Below are 15,069 nucleotides of genomic sequence, written 5' to 3'. Positions count from 1 at the left end.
CATTCCCACAAGTGGTACTACTGAGACCGTTGAGGTGTGAAGGACATATTGCATCTTACAAATCAAATGTGAAGGATTTCAGTTTGGTGCGTCCTGCCTGTTTAATGTCCAAATAGTGGACATTTATACATTATGCACTGCATAGAAAACTACATATAGAAATACTGTGGTTTAAAGAGAAACTACAGTTAAATTGGTGTGAATAGACACTGGGGTTTTCCCATTATTAAGTCATTACTGCTGCAGAGGCTTTGTGCGGAGAGACGAGGTGAACGTGCCGCAGCTGAGCGCTGTGGTCTGAGGTGGTCTGTTCCAGTGTGAGAATTAGGGGAAAGTTCACGCTCACAGAAAGCCAGCATTCACTGGCAGTTTCTAAAGACTACACTCGGTTACCTCTTCAGGTGATGCTTATGAGTTTGCCTCTCCCATAGAAAAGCAATACTCCTGTTTTGTCTCGTGATACAAAGGACTAGGTGTTTATTCCAAGGGGTGATATCAAAGTACAAATGTTACAGAGTTTACCTCTCAGCTTTCGAGAGCTTTTCGTGTTTTTCAGAGAGAGATTTGCTTGTTTTTACAGTGTACTTTGCAGACATGGTCAAAACAGGATTTGAAGTGGTATTTGGAAATGGAACAGAAGCCAGGACTTGATTGTTTGTGACGTTAGTCACGTCTCAAATTATATGTCTAATTGAGCTGACTTGCATGAATGACTGTGTACACTATCCTTTAAATGTTTTAGGGTCAGGTAATTAATACTTTTATTCGCATGGATGCATTAAAGGATTAGTTCACTTCCAGAATAAAAACTTCCTGATAATTTACTCACTCCTATGTCATCGAAGATGTTCATGTCTGTCTTTCTTCAGTTGAAAAGAATAAGGATTTTGAGGAAAACATTCCAGGATTTTTCTCAATATAGTGGACTTGAATGGGAGCCAATGAGTGGGTCGGTACTTCCACCTACGCCATGTGTGACCTTTCCGACGTGACTGCGAAATGCCTGAGGTTGAGCTAGTGCAAGACGAGTTTTTGTGGTTAAAAAGTATATACATTAAATTTTTATTAGAAAATGATAGATCGTTTTGCTATAAGATCCTTATTCCTTGGCTGGGATCGTGTAGAGCCCATTGAAGCCTCGTTGAAACTGCAGTTTGGACCTTCAACCCATTGGGCACCATTGAGCAATCCTGTAATGTTTTCCTCAAAAACCTTCATTTCTTTTCAGCTGAAGAAAGAAAGACATGAACATCTTGGATGACATGGGGTGAGTAAATTATAAGGAATTTTTAATTCTGGAAGTGAACTAATCCTTTAAATTGATCAAACATGACAAAAGAAATCTATGCTGTTCTCTTGAACTGTCTAATGATCAAAGAATCCTGTAAAAATGTATTATGGTTTCCACAAAAAATATTAAGCATAGCTGTTGTAGCATTAGCAATAGTAAAAAATGTTTCATCAGTCAGCATATGATTTCTGAAGAATCATGTGACACTGAAGACTGGAGTAATGGCTGCTGAACTTTACCGTTACAGGAATACAGTACATTTAAAAGTATGTTGAAATAGAAGTTATTTTAAACAGTCTTAGTGAGCATAAGAGGCTTTTTTGCTGACCCCAAATGTTTGAGTAATGTGCAACTCAAAACTGTGCAGAAAACGTCATGCAAATGATTAAATGCTCTTAAATGCCTGTGTAATGCTATAATGTGATGCGGCTAGAAAACACTTCACTTAAATTTCAAGCCTAAAGGGCGTTTCACGATTAATGATGGATCGACAAAGCATTTTGTATTCCCATTCCTTGTAAACCAACTCTCAGGGTGTGCTTGCTTCTTAATACCAATGACGTGCAGCAAACAATAAAACAAACACTTATTCAGTTGTTTCAGCTGGTCCCATAATAGCATGCACGCCTTTTGGTGAATTGCTTTAATTGAATCACAAATAACGTCATTGTTTTGACACTTATTTTGTCTGCATGTTTGGTTAATACAACAAAAAAGACAGAGAATGATATCTTAAATGACAGAATGTCAGAACATTTAGCATGACATTTTAATGTACGCATGAAGTGCGTATGTGCATCTCTCCTACAGCTGAAGTCTTTTCAGATGCTGAGTAGCCCTGAAGAGGATCATTAGCATTTGAATGATAGGGATATTCAGTATCTGCCCTGTCTGTGAGTTTCCCAGAAACACTGATGACAGCAGTTAGTCATCCGCCCGAATCACGCTACCGGAACCAAAGGAACAGCTGCATTTTTTTTTACTCAAATGTGGTGTCACTCCCAGCGTTATGACCTTTTACCCACATTCTAAATGCGCAACATCTGCATCACAGAAGATTTTTGCGAAAGAGGCGCTGTAGGTGCATAAGCTATAGACGTTAGCGGAATCACTGTCGAAATAATATAAGTGCTAAACTTGAGGAAGTTATAATACAATTAGGTTTTAGTAAACACTGGTTACCAAAAGCATTACTGAGGTCTTGGTTTAGTTGACAACAAATAAATCATGCCCTTGATAGCTGTCACATGATGGACTTGTGACTATTTTCATTCTTCTGTATATATACAAACCATTTTGGTTTCCAATAAGTGATGCTGAACTGTACAGTACAGTACAGTATTTTTACATGTACATTCCAGCTTCAGTTTAGGAGATATCTCTTGATGATTGCATCATAATAGTGGACGCCCTTTTATAAACTGTATCTGTGACTCAGGTTTAACACAACCTGTTTTGCTTTTTTAGTCATTGGACTGTATTACAGGAAATTCTTTTGTGGGTTATTCACAGCTCGCATCCACAGTGAACACTGGCGTATGAGCACGTCGGTCATGCTGCATTTAAAATACAGTAAAAACAGTGTTGTGAAATATTATAAAGATATATTTGAAATAACCGTTTTCTACTTTTAAAATGTTATTTATTTCTGTCACGCAAAGATAAATTGTCAGCATCATTACTCCAGTCTTCAGTGTCACGTGATCCTTCAGAAATCATTCTAATATGCTGATTTGCTGCTCAAGAAAATTTCTTGCGATTATCATTGTTAAAAACAGCTGCTTAATATTTTTGTGGAAACTTTGATGAATAGGATGTTTAACAGGGATGGTGGTGTAAACTGGAACCATACTGTGCTATGGTTATGTAAGTGATTTGATTTCAGTCATAAGATTTGTACTGTCATAGTGTGGTTATCCTCTTCTGCATATAGGGTTTGTGGTTTTTATGTGAGTGTGATGTTGAAGACTGTGTGAAACCATGTTTGACTTGTAACTTCACCTGGTAAAGTGGCCTTATTTATGTATGTATAACACATGCTTGATAAAAATGAAATGAAAAATGAAGAAACAATGAATAGATTCATTAAAATGTAACTGTTACTGAAAATGAAACTTATTTGCTCAGAGCAGAGCTCCACAACTGCAGAACAGTTTGTTCTGGGTGGACACTAAACCACATCTGGGCATGTATTCAGCAGTGTACGTGTTTGAAAGAAGAGTGTTTTGGGACCATCCAGAGAACGTTCTTCCGCCTCCTTGTGGTCAAATATAGAGGTTAGCGTCCCTCGGTCCAAATCTTGCAGATCAGTGCATGGCCTTGATCACCAGTGGAAGTAACACATTTCCTGTCTGGTTAGAACACCTATAGGGTAAAAATGGCCTGCTGTGAATATTTTCTCGGATGTGCTTTCTGTACCTGCACAAAACCAAACTCTATAAGAAGCTATTGTGTTGTGTTTCCTTTTCATTTTGCTTATATAAGAAACTGAGATACACAGTCACACACACACCTATATACAGTTGTGCTCATAAGTTTACATAACACTTGCAGAATATGCTAAATAATGTTAACCTTTTAACTGTCACTCCCATTTTTGAACACAGACATAAAAATGCACTATCCAGACTTAAATTTGTATAATTCATGAATGAAAACATTTTGTAATATGATTTTAATGTACACTTTCTATGGTAATGCAATGTCTGATTTCAAAATGCCTTTCAAAGGATGAATTTTGAGATTTTAAGTTTTTAACTGATATATAATTTCTTATGATTTCTAAAACGTTATAGGGAAAAAGGCATTGAAGAAAGTCTTTTGTGACAAAGGTCAGAACTCTTGACTTATATTAATATATTGCTTTTCCTACGTAATTTGTAACACAAAAATATGGTAAAATATCTATTTAGGAGTCGTAGACCTTTCCAACGATGCAGAGTTTGTCATGATTAGATTATGATTTATTTGTAATATGGTGAAGTAAACTTAGGTGCCCCACAGAGGGGACAGTGACAGTTAAAGGGTTAATAAGTAATAATAAATATTAATAATTTTAACAAAATAACGAGGTATCATAAAAATTGCATGTTATTTTGTATTTAGTACTTTCCTGAATAAGCTATTTCACACACACTGTAAAAAACAATTTGTTGAATCAACTTAAAATAATTTGTTACCTGACTGCCTTAATATTTATTTATGAAAGTTTATTTCAATCAGTTATATTTAAAAAGTTTAGTCAACTTGAAATGTTAAGTTGTACTAAGTGACAACTTAGATTTTAAGGCAGCTGGGTAACAAACCCAGCTTTTAAGTTTAACAAACCAAATTTTTTGTTTAGTCAACTTAAATATCTAAGTTGTCACTTAGTACAACTTAACATTTCAAGTTGACTAAACCTATTTGAGTTGACTGAACTTAAGGGGAACAAATTAATTTAAGTTGACTCAACAAATTGTGTGGTTTTTTTTACAGTGTAAGAGATGTTTATATGTAATCCACAAGACAAAATAATAACTGAATTTGTAACAGATGACCCCGTTTACCAAGTTAATACCGTGCGTTGTTTCCTGGATGATCCATGACTGTTTTTATGTTTTGTCAATGTTGCTCATGAGTCCCTTGTTTGTCCTGAGCCGTTCAACTGCCTGAATATATTCTTTGATATATTCTTTGGTTTTCCAGCATCTTTTGTATATGCAAACTCTTTCCAACAGTGACTGTATGATTTTGAGATCCTTGAGGACAATTGAGACAAATTTACACATCATCATCCTGTTCAAAAGTTTACACCCTCTGGCTCTTAATGCATTGTGTTTCCTTCTTGAGCATCACTAAATGCCTATGAATTTTGCCTTGTAGAATATATGAATACATATCTGTTATGTCAAATGTCAGATGGCTTAATCGGGGCAGCAAGTGTGTAATGTTGTGTCTCAATCAACAGCTACAGCCTCAGTCTGATTAATCAGCAGCGGACAGCGGCTTGGCACCATCAGGTTAGTTTAATATGACACTCTGATATGACAAGATGCAGCAGCTGTCGCTTATTCACGTTCTGAACTCCTGCCGGCAACTGATATTCCTGGTGCCCTCTCAGTTATGCTGTTATTTTGGTTAAGCATTCATTCAGATCTTGCAAAGATCAGAGACAACCTGACTTAAAATGCAGTCTTGTATAGTCATTCAGGCTGAAGTATGCATGGTGCATAGCTGAATCTGTTAAACTTGTGAGATTTGGAACGGACAGGATGTACATACTTTGCAGATGCATAAATGTCTTAACAGTTTTCATCTGTGTGCACTGATATTGATCCATACAATTTGTGCACAGGACCATATTATTGATTGTAGACAACAGTTCTTTTTTTAATTTATGATTTGAACAACAACAACAATATACTGGCACGTTGGGGGAAGATAGTCATATGCTGATTGTCAAGATGCATTTAATTTAATTTTTTTCTATTAAATTTGATGCTCTCAGCACAGTTGCGTTTTAACAAAGCTGATGTTCATTTACTCACCCCAGACATTTAGTCATGCATTAGGCAAGATGCCTTTTTTATGCAAGTTTCACTTCTCCTCTCTCTTTAAAAAACAAACCATAGGCCTTTTGACACAGGATTTTCTTTAAGACAATGCTCACAGAACCAGTTTTAACCAGTCATTTCTAGTGCAACACTTAATGCCTCTGAGTAAAGGAACACACATATTGTGTTATATGTCACTTAAATCGTTTGCTTTTTTCATGAGCCAACGTTTCATGTTCAGTTTGCCAGATTAATGCTTTGTGTATCTGTAAACAGTATAATTTCTCTTGCAAATTCACCCCTGGATGCCCTGTCAGCTCTAGAATCAGGTTGCGACCCGTCATGTAACATTCCTGTTAAGTTTGATTGGAGTTCAACATGTTATAAAACACTTTCCATTTAACTTTCAGAACATCTGCTATAGGCAACCCCCTGTGAATTGTAAAAGTAAGCAACATTAGGGAATTGTTAACCTTTTATCCCCTAAGGCAAAACAAACAGAAAACAGCATGCAGACAGTGCATTTTTCCATGATCTGCAAAGATGATATGCCACATGTCTATACATATTCCAGAAGCGGAAAGATGTTTAACTCTGTCAGAGCTGGATGTGATGTACAGAAAATGTGCCTCACACGTTGGTGCCTTTTTCAGGGAACCAAAGAAACTTCAGTCCAATGTGACATCTAATGAATTTCTGCTGCTTCTTTATTAAAGATACTATGTTTCTATATCTGTACACTTGCTGAACTGCCAACCATAATAGTTCCAAACAAATCTTTGGTGGGATAAATCATGATGTCTTATAAGGTAGTCATACAAAGTAGTGGAGATTTGTTAATGAATAAATCAGTGAATCAGTTAATGATTCTATGACTTACAAAAACACAAGACGTGTCCCAGTTCAGGGATTGCATCCTTGAACGCTGCATTTCAAGACCAAATCCGTCACAGCGGGCAACAAAGACCGTCTCATTTCCAAGACTCTTTCAAACTGTAAACTCATAAACTCACTTGTAAACTGCAGCTGTCCTACTTGCTATGTGACAAGAGCAATTTTACATAAGCTAGGCCGTCCCATTTAAAGGTAACACATAAGGAGAATCTGACTTTTTCCATGTTTAAGCGCTAGAATCAGGTCCCCAGTGCATCTACCAATCCAGAAAACATGAAAAAGAACAATCCAGTAAATTTTCTTTTGGACAGCCGTTTTCTACAAGCATTTGAAAAAATGAACTTCTCAGATTTGCTTCCCCTGTGACACAGAAAGGGGAACTTATTATAATATTACAGCCGCTTAAAGGAGAACTCCACTTCCAGAACAACAGTTCACAAATAATTTACTCACCCCCTTGTCAAGAGTTTTTTGCCATACTCAATACACAGACGATGAACTTACACGTGATTCGTAGTAGTGATGGACGATGAACGAGTCATTTTGTTCATTTTAGCAAAATTTAATTAAAATGTTACGTGTTACTTCCCTAACACATCTAATGCTTATACAAATGTTGATCACACTACAAGCAAGACAAAATTGTAATGCTGTAAGAAACAGAAAATATTAATTCAAAATGTTTTCCTCAAAAACCATAATTTCTTTACGACTGAAGACAAAAAGACATGAACATCTTGGATGACAAAGGGGTGAGTAAATTGTTTGTAAATTGTTCTGGAAGTGGACTTCTCCTTTAATCAGCATGTCTCCACCCGTGGCGCTGCCATTTTGTTTTCGCAAGTATACAGGTTCTAGCGCTTTGACAAACATTCAAGCAAAGCATGCTAACTGTTCTGTCGTTGGCTGCACAGACGAGCAAAGAACACTATTTAGAGTCCCGGATTTATTGATTTATTTACTGTATAGTATGCTGCTCCCACACTGATCTAATATAAACATGCAGTTTCTTTCCCAGCTGTTTAAATTCACAGACATGACCGACTGTTTTTGTAACTCATGTGTTTTTAACATAAACTTGTGTATTTGACAGTTTAAGCGCAATAAGACATGAAAGAGAACTTTGACGGCCGCCTTCTGTCACTGGCCTCAAATATGTGCAGAAAACCCTATATCAATTTTTTTTTTAAATGCATGATTTCAGTGCGATAGGGATGATAATCAAAATCAGACAGATGTTTTTTTAACAGTATTTGAGGAATGAGCTGTGAAGACACAACCAGCATGTTTCTGCTTACACTCAAAACAGGCATTTTTAAAAATGATTTAATAAATGATCTGTGGGGTATTTTCATGTAAGCATGAACTTTTCCACTAAAAATCATGTTAGTTGCCATTTTCAAAAAACAGCACGTAGAAGAGAAAAAAATAGGCCAAGAGTGACAGATGATTCATGCATGAGTTCATGCTGTCTGCTTTGCCTAATGTGACAGCCAGTTAATGAAATACTGTGATCTTTGTTCCCAGTCATGTTCCTTTTGGTCTCTAGTAACCTATTCTTGAAAACAAAACAAAGACTGAGTGGAAGCAAGCTAACGTGTCAAATAACAAAAGAGCATGTGATTGACATAGTGATATATGACATACATATGCAGACACCATTAAGTAACAAAATAACAACAACACTTATTTATTATTACATTACATAAAGGCTAGATTTCTCTCAGTGTTTTAAAGCAATAACAGCAAAGTATAGATAACAAACTTGTTTTCCTACAAACTGGCATTGTAGATTACACTTTTTCTTTTTTGTAAGGCCATGTATTGTCTAATCAGGCTTGTTTGTGATTGGTAGTTCTCAATCTTAGCGTGCTCACCATAACATCAGAAATGCCCTTGAACTTTGCCTTGCTTCACTTCTATTGGCTTTGCTTGGTGAAAAACATACCTCTGTCGTCTTGAGACAAAACAGGAAGTACATCTAAAGAGCAGTGCATTTCGTTCCTCATTATAGTAAATGCAGTACAATAATATGAAATAGCTGCATTTATTTGATTAAAAATGGAGTAAACCAGTAATATTGTTTTTTATTTTAAAGTGTAATTTATTACTGTGACGACAAAGCTGTTTTTAGCAGCCAGTGTCTCAAGAAGCATTTCTTCTTATTATCAATGTTAAAAACAGTTGTGCTCATTAGTATTTTTGTGGAAAATGTGACACATTTTTCAGACCTGTATGTCATCTTATATTTCATACAGTTGACTGTATATGAAATATACTGTATATGAATATGATGCAGGGCAACAACTCCATAAATGCAGTTATGCCCTAATATTCAAGATATTGGGGGCAAAACTGCTCCTGTATGAGTTGTTGTTTATATAGCAGGAGCAATATGACACTATTGTTGATTTTGTCCTGATCTATCACAAGCTTAAATGTGATTTTTAAATTTTAAACACAATATTATGTGTTTTGTTAAATTTTTGAATTTTGAATGAATCCACATTTTGAACTAATCGTGTGAATCAATGATTCAAAAGCCCATTCATTAAGAGAGCCATTTACTTCATTTTCTGAATGAATCAGCCGTTTGAACGAATCAAATGTATGACTCTTATAGACATTTACCGCCACCTGCTGGCAGATTTAGTTTCTTATTTAAAGTATCATTTTATTAAAAATAATAATACATAAAAATAAAAACATTAAAGGGATAGTTCACCCAAAAATGTTAAATTCTGTCATCATTTACTCACCCTCATGTCATTTCAAACCTTTCTTTGGTGGAACATAAAATAAGTATTTTGAAGACTGTTGGTAACAAAGCTGTTTTGGTTACCAGTGACTTTCACTGTATGAACAAAAAATACTGAGATGTTTCTCAGATGATCTTCTTTTGGGTTCCATAGTTTGTTAGGCCATTGCAGCCTAAATGTTTATGTGTAATAAATTTTATGCTAAATCAAATACAATATTTCTTGCTAAAGCTACAATTTGTAATGTCTACTTGATATGTTCTCATTTAATACAAAAATAGCTTTAAAAATCTTTTGTGGGTATTTTCACTATCAAATTTATTTTGCGATTATATTAATTAATCAAAGTAAAAAAGTAAACAAGTAAGAGTGTCCGAAATATAATATAATGTACAAAAAAGTTATTTACAGTCAAACCAATTATAATTAATTATGTACTTGAATTAAATAGTGATTTTGAGAGATTGCTCAATTTGTTTTTTTGTGCTCTAATTTTGTGCACTTTTGCTGAGGTCAAAGGTCGCTTGTCCTGCAGTAACCTTCTGTGCTCTGTGAAAATGATTAAAACTGTCCTTGGGGCCTCTGCTACTTAAAATGAACATCATAAACAAGGGTCGGTCACGGAGCCAGCAGCAGTAAATCACTCTGGTTTCCTGTAGTACTGCACCGTTAAAATGTGCGCCTTCTCAGCACAAAGGAAACAGAGAAGGGTCAAACCTCTCTGCTCACTGACCCAAGTGAAACTCAACGCTCCAGTGGCACAGTGATGTTATTTAACGGATGTTGAGGCACAGCTGCCCTACTTACATTGAACAAAGGTTACGCGTCTATGATGTAACAGGTCAGGGACGATTGTTACATTAACGACATACGTTCATTTGGAAAAGGGAAGAGCAGTACAAAAAAAAGGAATTAAAAGTTAATCAGAATTTGTTACGTAAGCCTGTTTAATAGTCAAAAATAACATCCCTTACGAAAAAGAAGTTTATTGAAGTGTGCTATTAGTATACTTCTTTTAAAATAAAAAAAGTAGTATACTTTCTGTCTACTTCTTATGTACTTCTCAGAAATGTGCTTTATATACTTATCAGAAATATACTTAAAATGACATTTAAGTATACTTGATTTATACTTAGAAAAAGTATTTGAGCTATACTTGTGCTCTGAGAATCTGTTTTCATTGTTATACATGAGAGATGCTATTACACATCTTCTGTACAAAATTTCCAAAACACAAGCGAAGAAATGAAAACAGATGCTTCCACACTGTAAAAAATGCAAATACATATTTTCCATTTTACAAAACATTTTCTCAAATACTAAAAAATGCTATTTTTTTTAAAACTAAAAACCCTTGTCAGACCAATAAAATTACACTAATGTTATCCCAACTAGTCAAACACAGTTGTCTGAGCAAAGAATTTCATATTGTTGAAATTTTAAGGCTTTGTAAGTTCCCAGCATGCATTGCAGCATGAATAAATGATCCAGTTACTGTTATAGGATTATTGTTTTGCTGTTTGCTGACTTCATTTAAACTGTTTTTTGTTGTTGTTTTGTCATTATTGTTAGTTATTTGTTGTACTGTGACATACAGATCTAATCTTTTTAATATTTGGCTGATTGCCACCCTTCTTGAGGTTTGTGTATCTAGTTTTGAGGCCTAGATACTTTCAACCAATTATGTTAATTCCCTGGATATCTTAATCTTGTAAAATGCTTTATAAACAAAGACAACATTGGGGCGTAGTATTATACTCAAAGTATGATGTAAAGTTCACTTAAAGAAAACTTACGAGTATAATTAAAGTATGAAACTACTAATCTTGTAGTTTACTGAGACTTTACTTCAAAGTGTACTAAAAGTGCATAAAAAAGTATTTAATTAGTAAACTATGAGTATACCTATTAGTTCACTTTTAGTATACTTGCAGTACAAACTGAAAACATAGATGTAAACTAGTTGTGTACTCAAAGTTTACTACTGTTATACTTAAAGTATACTTAAAAGTATACTTTTATATACTAGAAAGTGGGCCAATTTAGTCCCAAGGAGTATAAAAGTAGTAAACTGAAAAGTATACTACTAGTATGCTGATATTTGTATACTTACTACATAAAGTATACTTAAAAAATATACTTGAACTTTACTTAAGTATACTTAATAAAATAAACTTGAAGTATACTTCTTTTTGGTAAGGGATAGTACAAAAGATCTGGTCTTCATCTGTCAGCACTGAATAATTCAATAACAGTTGTTTACTTTTTCCTATTTCTTCATTGTGCACCACGAGGGTGTTTACTGCAAATCACAAACTCTGGTGTGTTTGTCCGACAGTCACCCCTGTTTTTTTCCCCTGAGAGAAAGATGAGACCTCAGGGACATCAAGATGGGGGTGAATTTGTCTCCGGGTAAACATGCACGTATCTCCTGTGAAGACATCTCCATGTCAGATCACTGTCAATATGTAAAATTAAGAAATAATTTAATAATTTCTCTCCATTTTCTCTCAGTTCCTCTTTTCAGATGTAGGAGGAAGTTTAATGCAAACTTTGATGTCTTTTGACTTTCCTCCTTTAGGGCAACAGTCATTAGGCAACAGACAAGTTTAGCTGAGTAAGGGTGATTTGAATTTGTTTTATTAAGACTACGGTTCATAGTTTTCAAAAAAGTTTCTAGGAAGTAGCTTCACGTGCTTAATTTGTATTAGATGATGAGATTAGCTTTGGTCCCATTTTAATAATAGGTGGTCTTAACTACTATGTACTTGCAGCAAAAAGTAAGCGCAATGTAGTAACTGTGTTGATGTTGCAGTGCAAAACACTTTTGCTGCTATTAAGGTGGGATATGGGTAAGGTTAGAAACAGGTTTGGTAGTATAGGTAGGTTTAAGGATAGTTTAAGGTGTAAGGGATGGGTCTAAAATGTAATTATATTTGCAGAAATTAATTACAGATGTAATAACATGCAGGTATTTTACAATGTAAAAACTTGTACGTACACAATAAGTGCATTGTATCAAATAATCACATAGTATAAGGCCACTTAATATAAAGTGGGTGAAAAATAAAATATAAAGTAAATGTCAGAAAACACTGCAGGTCCAAAATAGTGTAATAGTGTCCTCTTAAACAGCTATTGCCTTTAAGCAAATATTAGCAGAGGCTTGTATTTGATTCACCCTTAGTTTGTACATGTCATGGATAAACCCAATACTTGGAATTCAAAGAAAGAAAACAATTATGAAAAAGACATGTTCCATTTACTAATTCATTTCAATATTAAGAAAGATATTGACCCAAGCAAAGAGAGTTTTGAAATGTAAACTAATCTGTCACATAAACTATAGGATATGAGCTGTTGGGATTTATATTAGAATATGTTGCTGCATTGAAGGTAAAAGGTGAAGACTGTGAGCACAGATGCTCAAGAGTCCCACACGCACACGTTTCATTTTATAATACACTGAGGGGTGGATAAGAACTGTAAATAAACCATGAACCTCTGACCTGAACATCTGCAAATGTGTTTAGCTCTTATAGCAGGATCGCACAGTTAGACAGCTCGTTTCTACACACCAACTGCTTAACAGTACCTTGATAATCTGTGTGACAGGCCTTACTTACAGCCAATAGCGCCATCTCATGGACATGCAATGAACAGCGGCTTAAACATTTCAGGAGCAACAGAAATTTCGTGAAACCCACTTAAAATGTCATATAGCTACATCCAAAACACACCACGCTTATTTTAACAAGGACATAAAAAATAAATCAATTGCATTTTAAGCAATTTTACTCTAAACATAACTACATATCACATAGCAATGAGATTGGAATTAAGATTTGTAAAAAGTCTTTGTGACTACTTCAAACCAAAAAAGATCTGCTCTTTACTGTACAAGCTTTCTTAGAAAACCAACTCTTTGTTATTGTTAAATTATTTGAATAATGTTTAATTTTAGGGTTGGTTTAAAAGCGTAATACATTTTAAATGTAGCCGGTATTCAGATTATTTGAACTGTTTATTATGTATGTATATATACAGTAGTCAACATTTGAAGTGGATCAAAAAAGTTAATCAAAGTTGTCCTAAGACAAGAACGGGTATTGTTTTTGTTTTAGGACAACTTTGATGAAAAATTTTGATCCACTTCAAATGTTGATTACTGTATATATATATATATATATATATATATATATATCACATAAATCCAGTGAGATTTTTGTATGGAGCACAGGCTGTTGTCAGACTCCTTGTGCAAACAGAGATCTGATCTCTCCATCATTCAATCCAGTCTGTGTTAAGAAACAGAAAAAACAGAGACAGATTAAATCCAGAAGAACTGTGGGAAGATCTCCAAGATGCTTTAAGAGTCCTATACCTACAAAGCTAGAGTACTGTTAAAATTTATAGGCAGTTAGGCACATAAAATGAGGATGCTGTCAAAAACAATGTCATAAATAGATTTTCTTTATCAATGAACTTCCATTAACTAAAATAAATAAGCATCTGATGTGACCATCCTTTGCGTTTAAAGCAGCTTTTGCCCTGTGTTGCATAGTTTTTCAGGTAGCTTTGCAGGTAGGTTATTTGAAACATCTTGGAGATGTTGCCACAGTTCTTCTGGATTTAGTCTGTCTCAGTTTTTCTGTTTCTTCATGTCATTCCAGAGACAGACTGGATGATGGTGAGATGAGATCTCAGTGTGGAGCACTGGCTGTTGTCAGACTCCTTGTGCAAACAAAAATCTCACTAGATTATTACAATTAATGGAAAACAGAATGTTTGGAAATGTGACACACTACAGCAAAAATAGAAATAACTTACTTTAAACCATTTTTTAGTACTGTATTTAAGTACTGTACAGTACTGTGTATATATATATATATATATATATATATATAAAAAAGATGGTATTCAGATTATTTGAACTATTATATATATATATATATATATATATACATACACACCCATCTGTAAAGTTTGTTTAAAGAAGTCTCTTACGCTCAAATATTTTGACAATATAAAAGAATGGTTTCTATTTTAATAGAATACTTTAAAATGTAATTTATTTCTGTGATCAAAGCTGAATTTCCAGCATTATTGCTCCAGTCTTCAGTGTCACAGCATATTCTAATCTGCTGATTTATTATCAATGTTGATAACAGTTGTGCTGCTTAACATTTTTTTAGAATCTGTGAATCTTTTTTCAGGATCTATTGAGTTATCAAAAGTTAATAAGAACACCATTTATTCAAAACAGAGCTTTTTCTAACAATATAAGTATTTGCTATTACTTTTTATCAATTTAACACATCCTTGTTGAATAAAAGTATTATTATTTAACAAAAAAGAAAAAGAAAAATGTACTGACCCCAAACTTTTGAACAGTAGTGTATATTGTTAGAAAATATTTCTATTTAAAATAAATGCTGTTCTTTTTAACTTTTGATTCCTCAAAAGGTCCTTAAAAAAAGATTTACAGGTTTCAAAAATGTTAACTACTGCTTCCGACACTGAATATAAATCAGCATATTAGAATGATTTCTGAGGGATCATGTGACTGAAGAAATGATGCTGAAAATGC

General features: G+C 34.4%; 1 protein-coding gene across 1 annotated transcript in view; it reads right to left on the bottom strand.

The window, feature by feature from the left end:
• The window catches only part of nr2f6a (nuclear receptor subfamily 2, group F, member 6a), a 152,415-nt gene that overhangs the window by 33,123 nt on the left and 104,223 nt on the right, over positions 1 to 15,069 (bottom strand). The gene's annotated exons all lie outside the window — the stretch shown is intronic.

This window comes from Labeo rohita, chromosome 2 (assembly GCF_022985175.1).
Source record: "Labeo rohita strain BAU-BD-2019 chromosome 2, IGBB_LRoh.1.0, whole genome shotgun sequence".
Lineage (NCBI taxonomy): Eukaryota > Metazoa > Chordata > Actinopteri > Cypriniformes > Cyprinidae > Labeo > Labeo rohita.
This window is presented reverse-complemented; position numbering and strand designations above follow the sequence as displayed.